The sequence below is a fragment of the Symphalangus syndactylus genome, chromosome 18 (assembly GCF_028878055.3).
Source record: "Symphalangus syndactylus isolate Jambi chromosome 18, NHGRI_mSymSyn1-v2.1_pri, whole genome shotgun sequence".
NCBI lineage: Eukaryota > Metazoa > Chordata > Mammalia > Primates > Hylobatidae > Symphalangus > Symphalangus syndactylus.
Window position 1 is genome coordinate 43,440,293 of NC_072440.2, and position 10,933 is coordinate 43,451,225.

A 10,933-nucleotide genomic window follows, 5' to 3' on the forward strand; every position below is an offset into this window, starting at 1 on the left:
CCTGAATGAAGCATAAGCATTGGCAAACCCAGCTTTCTGAATACAAATGGTGCAAGCTTGCAGTCTAGACCCCCAAGCTGGTTCTACGTCCTCCACTTCACAGAGCACCCTGTACCTGACCTTGTACAAAACTGGACACACCTGCCATTAGAATACACTTGCCCTAAATTCAACTAAGCCTTTTATGGGGAATGCTGAACAGAAGACTCAAAGGTAAAACAGGGCCCAAGGATAAAGACTGGGACTTTCCTAGCTACATGCCATGTTAAAGACTGTTTTTGAGACTTTTTGTGAATAAATGTCTAGGTATTGTCAGAATATTTTCTAAAACCTCTTTTGATTATAATACGACTGCTGGTAGCCAGGTTGTGAAGGAAGGAATATACTGACTCCCCCAACACTCCCTCACTTCTGATAGTTGGAGGCTATTCATATTTACCAGAAAATTTTTATGTTTGCCAAAATGATTCGCTTGGGTAGATTGCCATGCCATGCAAATTTCAAATTCATGTTTTAATATAGAGAATTAAGCTAAAGATGGTTAACTTAAGGTTGTGGGGGTTTTCTTTGAATTTTGGGACTCCAATTGCATTTTGTAAATGTCCCTTAAAGAAGGAACTGTTTGGTGGGCCTTATACTTGTCCCTGAATGCCCTTTAACTGTGACTTCTAGGATAATTTCTGAACCCATTTAAATTCTGGGAACCTGAGAGTTGCCTGCCTAAGCAGTAGCTGCGCTCCTCTGTGGCATCTTCTTGTAAAACACTGGATTCTAAACTGGTTGCAGTGGAAACCCAGAGCCACTGAAGGAAGAGTGGAAGCCAGATAGAGTGTCCCCTCCTTCTGTGCTGGCTGGGACAGGCAATCTCAGCCCAGGAGTGGGGGAGAGGAACCCAGATTCATACCCGCAGGATTTTGTTTGAGATTTCATGCCTAAGTTCATCCTCAAAGAACCCAATACCATTCTGATTTATTATTATTATTTGAATGACAGTCAACCACCGACTAATTGTGTCTGGGATATGTCAGACCAAAGCCTGCCTTAGGGCAAGAGGTTGGACAAGATAATTGGGACTGTGAGGAGGAATTGAGAGACTTCCTGTGGAAGTATCAGAGTAGAAGAAGGCAACACAAAAATCTGGCATCAATAATGGTCTTTCTTTTATTCTCCTCTCAGGATGGTTCAGAACGTTGGGATCCTTGAAGGACCCCGTGGCCTAGCAGATGAGCACCCTGCCTGCAGCTGCAGGGCAATGCCACAGAGAACCCCTAGGGGGCAGCACTCAGGCACAGGTCTCAGTGAGATTGTCAGCGGTAGGGCTGTGCAGGCATCCAGGGGACACCATCTCCTGTTTCTCACATAAAGATTACTGCACAGGCAAAGATAAGGAACATTTTTCTAACAGTAAGAAGGTTTTGAATCCAAGAAAGCAACAAACCAGAGCAGACTCATTTGAGACATGAACAGAGTGATGTGGCCAAAGGAATCCAAGCCAGGTTTCAGCAGGTTCCTATTGTGAACACACTGGATGTTTATATGAGAATCCAAGTGTGTAGCAATCATAACTAGATAATAATTATGCTTAAGATTTGGTCCTCTTTCCATATATGGATTCAATCCTTTTCTGTCATTTTGTCATGTTCGTGGAATCTGGAGTTATGGAACCATCCAATGTTTATTACAGAGAATGATCATCCATAAGCCTCTCCATGCTTATGGAAGCAACAGTTCTGGGGCCGCTGGCTGAATATTCCTTCCAGGTGTTTATTTCTGGGTCTACATCATGCCCCTCACTCATCAATTTAACTCTATCCAGAGAATTCCTCTATGGTCTTCATCAGATTAGGAAGTAAATCATCAGTCACTTCAAATATTTCAGGCTTGGTTTTCTCTGACATAAGTCAGTTCTCCTGACTACAATTCCTGGAAAATATTGTAGAGCCCAGCAGCATTGCAGTATTTCAACCTTCATTTGAGTTGCCTGTGACCCAGATGTGAGCTAGTGCTTCCACAGTCTCAGATGTCTGGGTGAATCCACCAATTCTACACCTGTGAACATCCCTGCCCTTGATTCTTTCTAATTGTCAGGAAACTTGCACTCATAATCCCTCCTGTCTCTGGCTCCTGGGTCCATATGTACTGGCTCTGTATCAGCCTCTCTCAACCCAGGTGTAATACTCAGCCCTTTGTCATTTTATACAAAACAATTCACACTTTAAGCGTTTCATGAGTAATACTTTGTACAAGTAATACCTTGGGATGCAGAGTGACAGTGTGTGGGTGGATCATGTTATATAGTTCCAGGCTTCCCAAGGTCCTCTAGGCTGTCTGTCCTCTCCTTCTTCCATCCTTATTTTCCCTGGGAGCTCCATGACCTTCTCCCTCTATCAGACAAATTAGCCCAGTTCCCCTTAGCTCCTACCGCTAAGTGTCCATCAAGGCCCTCAGCAGAACAAAGTGTGCTCTGTTTAACAAAATCTATGTTCCTTAGAAGATAGCTGGAATATAAATGACAACAAAAGTTCAGGTGCACATATGTATTAGTTGATGAAATCAAGTATAAATCTCTGCCTCCATTGAAAGATAGCATAATGTTTTAGGGAAGGAACTGAATTAGGAATCAGTCTATCTGAGTCTGAGGCCCAGCAGCACCCTTCACTAGACAGGTGAAAAAGCCAGCAATTCATTTTCGGTCTCAGTTCATCATCTGAAGAGTGAAAATGTTACAAATATTTTGAATCATTATGCTGACTAAAGGAAATCACTTACATGCACTCTGAAACATTAGAGCAGTGATTCTCAGGACTTTCTTAGTTTTACGATGACTGAGAGTGCTGCTGGCACTTTGGAGGAGGTGCCGGGGATGCCAGGTGTCTGCCAATGTGGAAAAATTTTGTATAACACAGCACTGCCTAATTATCAATAACATACCCATTGAGAAATGCTACATCTGAACACAGTATAAATGAAAGGTACGTTACCTCTGAACTTCTGTCTTTTACACAAAATGCTGATGAGTTTCTACATGGTGTAGATAATTCTTTTAAACAATTTTCCTCATTCTGGATTATTTTAGCCCATCTTTGTTCCAAGGTGATAGTTTTTCTGCCTTCCAATGATGCTGCCAATATTTTAATTACAATCTTGAGCTTCTTTCTATACAGAGTGCTTCCATTTAGGGTATCTTTGTTTGATCTCTCAGTTGAAACTACATTTTACCCTCCAGAAAACAAAAAGAAGAAAGACAAATTATGGGATAAAGGCTGAGAGAATTTTCCACATCGTGAAGGCAAGCAGTATGAGGGAGCAGGTGAGCTAAGTATCCATGAGGCAGCTATTCGGGCCACAGTAGTTGTTTTCCCAAGGCCAGAGTCACCTGGTGTAAACAGCTGGTGGGCTTTTAATCAGGCTTCAAATCTCTTTCCCACCCCTCCTCTTCTGATTGCAATAAGCAAGGTAGCCCTAACTAGGGTCCAGGCTTCCAGACTGCAGACTTCCAGGAGCAACAGAGTTCTATCCCCATTCTCTGACTCGCCATCTGCCCATGAAGCCTTGAGAGGATCCATCATCTGCAGGCCTGACTCCTGATTTGCTCTCCTGGCTGTGGTGAAGCACTGTGGACACCCACATACACTCTCCCTTTATCCTCAGGCAAGGACTCAGGGCTGCTACTCCTACCACAGAGGTAGATGGACCCCCTGAGGTGGGTTTGGGGGAGGATTAGCGTGTACTTTCTTTGGGCCAAGAGCCAGATGAGCATTTACACTCATCTTACCAACACTACATCCTTAGGGTTTAGAGAGCTGTTTTGAAATGCTTGATATAGTGAGGGTGCTCAGAGATATTTCATCACTTATATAAGAGGGGGGAACCCTGCCTCTATAGGCTTATGGAGGAATGTGATTCAGATGACAGTAGGAGGGCCTAACTGGCTGGGAAGGTATGGAATCTGTAAGCCAGTTATACTCCTATTTCCAGTCAACAGGCTGAACCCATAAGTTTTTGTTTTTAGATGGTATCTCTGATTATTTTGACAATGTCACTTCTCTGAAACTTTCAATGACTCTCTCTGCTAATAGAAAAATTCCAATTTCCTTAGCCTTTCATTGAATCTATCCATAATTTGGGTCCAACCTACTTTTCTAGTCTTCTATTTTGTAACTCCCCTCACAAATCTTACACCCCAGCAGTTTTGAATTAAAAACAAAACAAAACAAACTTTTTCTTCCCTGAAAACAGGTCCTCCAGCTGGTCCTCCTATTAGTTAATGAGCAAAATGACCCTGGCAAATCACTAACATCTCGAAATCCCAGCAGCCTAGCTTGTAAAATCCAGTGGCAAGGCCTTGGCTGATGAATTTTTCACAAGTTGCCCAGGTGAATCTCACACATCAAACATCTGGACCTAAAACGCTCTTCAACTATGATTTTCCCACACATTCCCCATGCACTGCAATTCTCTGTCTCCATGTACTTATTTATCAAAGTATCTTTTCCTGGAATGCTTCACTTTCTCTCTGGTTAACCCTGTAAACTCAGGTGCATACACACATGCACACCTGTGCACATACACACACGCCAAGGACTTTCAAGATCAGCTCCAACACTGCCCTCTCCAGAAAGTCTTGGCTAAGTTGGAGCTCACCTTTTAATGCCCTCTTTCTTCAAACAGCTTTACATAGCATTTATCACGATTAGTCCTTGGTGGGTCTTAGCTCACCACTGGTAGACTGAAACTTGTTGAGAGTATTCCTTCTTGTTCACCTTTCATTTTCGACATTAATCGTGAAAGTAGCTTGTGAGAGTTGGTTGAATTGAGTTCAGTTAATCTGACATGAATTAATTGAGAGACATCTTGCTGAAGGTGACAAGTTGGAGGCTCTTGGGAGGATTACAGATAAGGATGGAGGGCTGTGTCTACTGACCTATGTCTCTGCCTATCGTGGAACTCTTACCAGGCACATCCCCTGTCTGTCTCTATCCACATGTGATTGTGGACTCAAAATAAAAAGAAAGGCTGCAGCTGTTTTTTGTCAAAATAGGACAATTTTATATCTGTAATCTTGCAGCCAGAGCGGTTGAGCCGATATATTTCATGACTCACTCTAGACAGATTAAAGTCTGTCCCTGAGAAACGAGGAGGGGGAACCATTAATCTTTTCTAAAATAAACAGAGTTATAACAGCTCTTTAATCTGAAGAGTGGAGATCCTGAGCTGGAACACAGCACCCAAGGGCACGCCAAATTCCACGATGAGTAAAGAGTGCCCAGATAATAATTGATTGTGGGATCCTCTTCCCTGTGGTCCCTGAGGGGCGTTCACAGTGTCACCAGCATTTAAAGAGGCTTTGGCAAAGTATCTGTCCCAGCTCCATATGAAAGAAAGACTTGTCATCATCTGAACCCTTTGGGACACTTGCTTTTCTAAGCTTGCATGGAAGCTTTGCGGTACCTATGCAGTTAGCATTTCGCTCTTAGTGGCCTACCACTGTGTCCCATCCATGCGTCTCCCACCCAGCCACCCCCATCCACAGGAGTTCTTGCTTCTCCCCAGGCATGGCAGAGTTTCTCCCCTACTTTCCCAGTACTCCCTCACTAAACCCTGAAATTTGGCCAATTCCGCCTTCAGGGTCATCAAGCATCACCTTTCTTTACTGCCAGTGAGGCTCAACAGTCTCTCTCCACTGCATCCTGCTCCACCTCCCAGGACACGGCAACCAGTGGATTCCCTTTCCTTCCTTGGCTTCCAACCTGATTCTTCTTTGCTTCTCCCTCTAACCTTCTCTGATGCCTCTTCCTTGTCTGTCATTTAATTATCAGTATCCCCAAACTTCTTCCTCAAGTCGGGCTCTCTTCTCCCTCTACATTCTCTTTCTTGACAATGTCATTTATTCCCACAGAACCTCAATGACAAAGACTCTCAAACCTATTACCTGTTCCCAAGCTACAGACTCATTCTTTGAATGGCCTGATAGACATCATTTGGACATTTTACTGGTATCTTACACTTATCATTTCCAAATCTAATGAATTATCTGTGATTCACCCCACCTCCAGCCCCTCTTCAAATAAGCTCTAGTGCCTGTTTCCCTTATTTCCTACAGTAGCACACAATTACTCAGTCACTTTATACTTTAACCCATGGAGCATGTACAGCTCTTAGGTTCTTCTCCATTCCTCTCTCTGACATGCCTCTGTTTACCAAATTCTTAGAGTACAGTCCTATAGATTCTGTGTCTAAATTGTTTCTGGTAAGTATTTTCTCCTGCCCACATTCATGACCATAACTCAGGCTCTTACTATTTTTTGTCTCATAATAGCTTTATTACTGGTTGTCCTGCTTCAAACATTATTCAGTTTATCACATTCTTGCAGAAGAATTTTTCTAAACCACAGATAGGAACATATTCCACTGCATAAAAGCTTTCAAAGACTGAGTACTCCCCATTGCCTGCTGATTGTATCAGAAAATCTTCAGCCCAGAATCTAATGCCCTCCATAATATGACTCCCACCTACTTTTCCAATCTCATTTCCCACCAGAGTCAAGTGTGACTACTCACTGTCCCACGTAAACACACCAACTTTCATGCCTTACTGCCTTTGCACCATTCTGTCATTCTGAACTGCCCAAATATCCCTTTTCTGCCACCTAAGTCTTTCTGTGACGATCTTACCAAGGACCAAGGCCATCTCCAAGATACCTCTTTCCTGAAATCTTTCCTAATCTCTCCAGCGTTGGAGAGTACTCTTCCTTTGAGCCCATGCCACACTTTTCTGTGATTTCCTTCCTTCCTTCCTACCTTCCTTCCTTCCTTTCCTTCCTTTCCTTCCTTCTTTCCTTCCTTCCTTCCTTCCTTCCTTCCTTCCTTCCTTCCTTCCTTCTTTCCTTCCTCCCTTCCTTCCTTCCCTCCTTTCTTTCTTTTTTTGACAGAGTCTCACCCTGTCACCCAGGCTGAAGTACAGTGGTGCAATCTCAGCTCGCTGCAACCTCTGCCTCCCAGGTTCAAGCGATTCTCATGCCTCAGACTCCCAAACAGCTGGAATTACAAGGGCGTGCCGCCATGCCCAGCTAATTTTTGTATTTTTAGTAGAGACAGGGTTTCGCCATGTTGGCCAGACTGGTCTCAAACTCCTGACCTCAAGTGATCTTCCCGCCTCGGCCTCCCTAAGTGCTGGGATTAAAAGTGTGAGCCATTGTGCCTGGCCCCTTTCTGTGATTTTTCATTGTAATTTATGTGCTCTTATTTTATTCCCTTCATTAAGTGGATAGTTATCAACCTTTTTCACCCCTATGAAGGATGACAATCATATTCTTTTTTTTTTTTTTTTTTTGTGAGACGGAGTCTTGCTCTGTCGCCCAGGCTGGAGTGCGGTGGCACAATCTCAGCTCTCTGCAAGCTCCGCCTCCCAGGTTCACACCATTCTCCTGCCTCAGCCTCCCGAGTACCTGGGACTACAGGTGCCCACCACCATGCCCGGCTAATTTTTTGTATTTTTAGTAGAGAAGGGGTTTCACTGTGTTAGCCAGGATGGTCTCAATCTCCTGACCTTGTGATCTGCCTGCCTCAGCCTCCCAAAGTGCTGGGATTACAGGCGTGAGCCACCTCGCCCGGCCGACAATCATATTCTCTATACATTCTTGTGTCAGGGTCCAGCAAAAAAGCTGTAACTTAATCCTTTTCTATCCCAATCAAAAAGCATATCAAAAGGCAAGACGGGGATATGCTTAAATCTATTTTATTTACATAAAAGGCACACGCACTGGAAAGGGTTAACTCAGAATCCCTAAGTTGCTCAAACCCTTCACATTCCAAAAGAAAGCCTCTCTTCAGGACTGACCCTTGGCTTGGGCAAAACCTCTGAGCTCTTGGAATATTCTGCATGATAAGAGTGTTTTTTGTATGCCTGAGGCCTTGGGTCAGGCTGTACCAGTATAACCAGATAAGTTTATGCTAAAAATGTGATTTTTGATAAATGCCTGTTTTTGCTCTGGGGAGCTAGAGACTGAGTAGCTGAGGTCAGTCACATAGGTGCTGAATGCCTATGTAGCGGAACCCCAGTTAAAAAACCCTAGATACCAAGGCTGGGGAGCTTCCCTGATTGGCAGTACTTCATGTGTCTTTTCACACATCATTGCTGGGAAATTAAGTATGGCCCCTATATGACTCCACTGGCAGGGGACATCTGGAAGCTTGTTCCTAGTTTCTCCTGGACTTTGCCCGATGTGCCTTTCCCTTTGCTGATTTCAATCTGTAAACTTTCACTTTAATAAAACATAACTATGAGTATAGCAGTTTCTGAGTCTTGTGAGTCCCTCTAATAAATCACTGAAGCCTGAGGGTGGTCTTGAGGTCCCCTGACATAGCACATCATTCACAAACTTCAAAACTTTAGGTTGTAAATTGCTAGTGACTAACTTCACAACTGATTACAACTTACCACCAAGTCCTAACACATGGGTTGTCCTTTGCGGTGAGAAGGAATATGCCTTTTTTATCTTTTCATCCCCTGCTATGCTTTGCACAGAGACTGGCCCTCAGTAGGTGCTCAGGTAACATTCAATTGTAAACATTAGAATCAAGATCTTGACCAAATATTAGAAAACATCTCTCAGCCGGGTGTGGTGGCTCATGCCTGTAATCCCAGCACTTTGGGAGGCTGAGGCAGGCAGATCACTTGAAGCAAGGAGTTCAAGACCAGCCTGGCCAACAGGGCGAAACTCCATCTCCACTAAAAATGCAGAAAATTAGCCAGGCTTGGTGGTGCATGCCTGTAATCCCAGCTACTTGGGAAGCTGAGGCATGAGAATCACTTGAACCAGGGAGGCAGAGGTTTTAGTGAGCTGAGATGTTGCCACTGCACTCCAGCCTGAGGGACAGAGTGGGAAAAAAAAGAAAAAGAAAAAGAAAAAGAAAATATCTCTCAATAAAATACCTAGGAATCCAACTTACAAGGGATGTGAAGGACCTCTTCAAGGAGAACTACAAACCACTGCTCAATGAAATAAAAGAGGATACAAACAAATAGAAGAACATTCCATGCTCATGGGCAGGAAGAATCAATATCGTGAAAATGGCCATACTGCCCAGGGTAATTTACAGATTCAATGCCATCCCCATCAAGCTACCAATGACTTTCTTCACAGAATTGGAAAAAACTACTTTAAAGTTCATATGGAACCAAAAAAGAGCCCACATCACCAAGTCAATCCTAAGCCAAAAGAACAAAGCTAGAGGCATGACGCTACCTGACTTCAAACTATACTACAAGGCTACAGTAACCAAAACAGCATGGTACTGGTACCAAAACAGAGATATAGATCAATGCAACAGAACAGAGCCCTCAGAAATAATGCCGCATATCTACAACCACCTGATCTTTGACAAACCTGACAAAAACAAGCAATGGGGAAAAGATTCCCTATTTAATAAATGGTGCTGGGAAAACTGGCTAGCCATATGTAGAAAGCTGAAACTGGATCCCTTCCTTACACTTTATACAAAAATTAATTCAAGATGGATTAAAGACTTACACATTAGACCTAAAACCATAAAAACCCTAGAAGAAAACCTAGGCAATACCATTCAGGACATAGGCATGGACAAGGACTTCATGTCTAAAACACCAAAAGCAATGGCAACAAAAGCCAAAATTGACAAATGGGATCTAATTAAACTAAAGAGCTTCTGCACAGCAAAAGAAACTACCATCAGAGTGAACAGGCAACCTACAAAATGGGAGAAAATTTTCGCAACCTACTCACCTGACAAAGGGCTAATATCCAGAATCTACAATGAACTCAAACAAATTTACAAGAAAAAAACAAACAACCCCATCAAAAAGTGGGCGAAGGATATAAACAGACACTTCTCAAAAGAAGACATTTATCCAGCCAAAAAAGACATGAAAAAATGCTCATCATCACTGGTCATCAGAGAAATGCAAATCAAAACCACAATGAGATACCATCTCACACCAGTTAGAATGGTGATCATTAAAAAGTCAGGAAACAACAGGTGCTGGAGAGGATGTGGAGAAATGGGAACACTTTTACACTGTTGGTGGGACTGTAAACTAGTTCAACCATTGTGGAAGTCAGTGTGGAGATTCCTCAGGGATCTAGAACTAGAAATACCATTTGACCCAGCCATCCCATTACTGGGTATATACCCAAAGGATTATAAATCATGCTGCTATAAAGACACATGCACACGTATGTTTATTGTGGCACAATTCACAATAGCAAAGACTTGGAACCAACCCAAATGTCCAACAACGATAGACTGGATTAAGAAAATGTGGCACATAATACACCATGGAATACTACGCAGCCATAAAAAATGATGAGTTCATGTCCTTTGTAGGGACATGGTTGAAACTGGAAACCATCATTCTCAGCAAACTATCACAAGGACAAAAAAACAAACACCGCATGTTCTCACTCATAGGTGAGAATTGAACAATGAGAACAGGAAGGGGGACATCACACTCTGGGGACTGTTGTGGGGTGGGGGCAGCGGGGAGGGATAGCATTAGGAGATATACCTAATGCTAAATGACGAGTTAATGGGTGCAGCACACCAACATGGCACATGTATACATATGTAACAAACCTGCACATTGTGCACATGTACCCTAAAACTTAAAGTATAATAATAATAAAATTTAAAAAAAAAAGAAAATATCTCTCACGTTTGGGTATCATTTACAAGCCCAGGATGCACCATGTAAGGCTAAGCTGTGGTAACAAAAAGACCCAAACATACAATGGCTTAAATAAGCCAGGTATTTGTTTGTTTTTATCATCAGCAAGTCTTGGGGGAATGGTCTATGTTGGTGGGCAGTTTTTTCCCATGTGTCCATTCAGGAACTCGAGTTCCTTCCTTGTGTTACTCAGTCATCTGTAAGAGCAGAAATCAGCAGACTACAGCC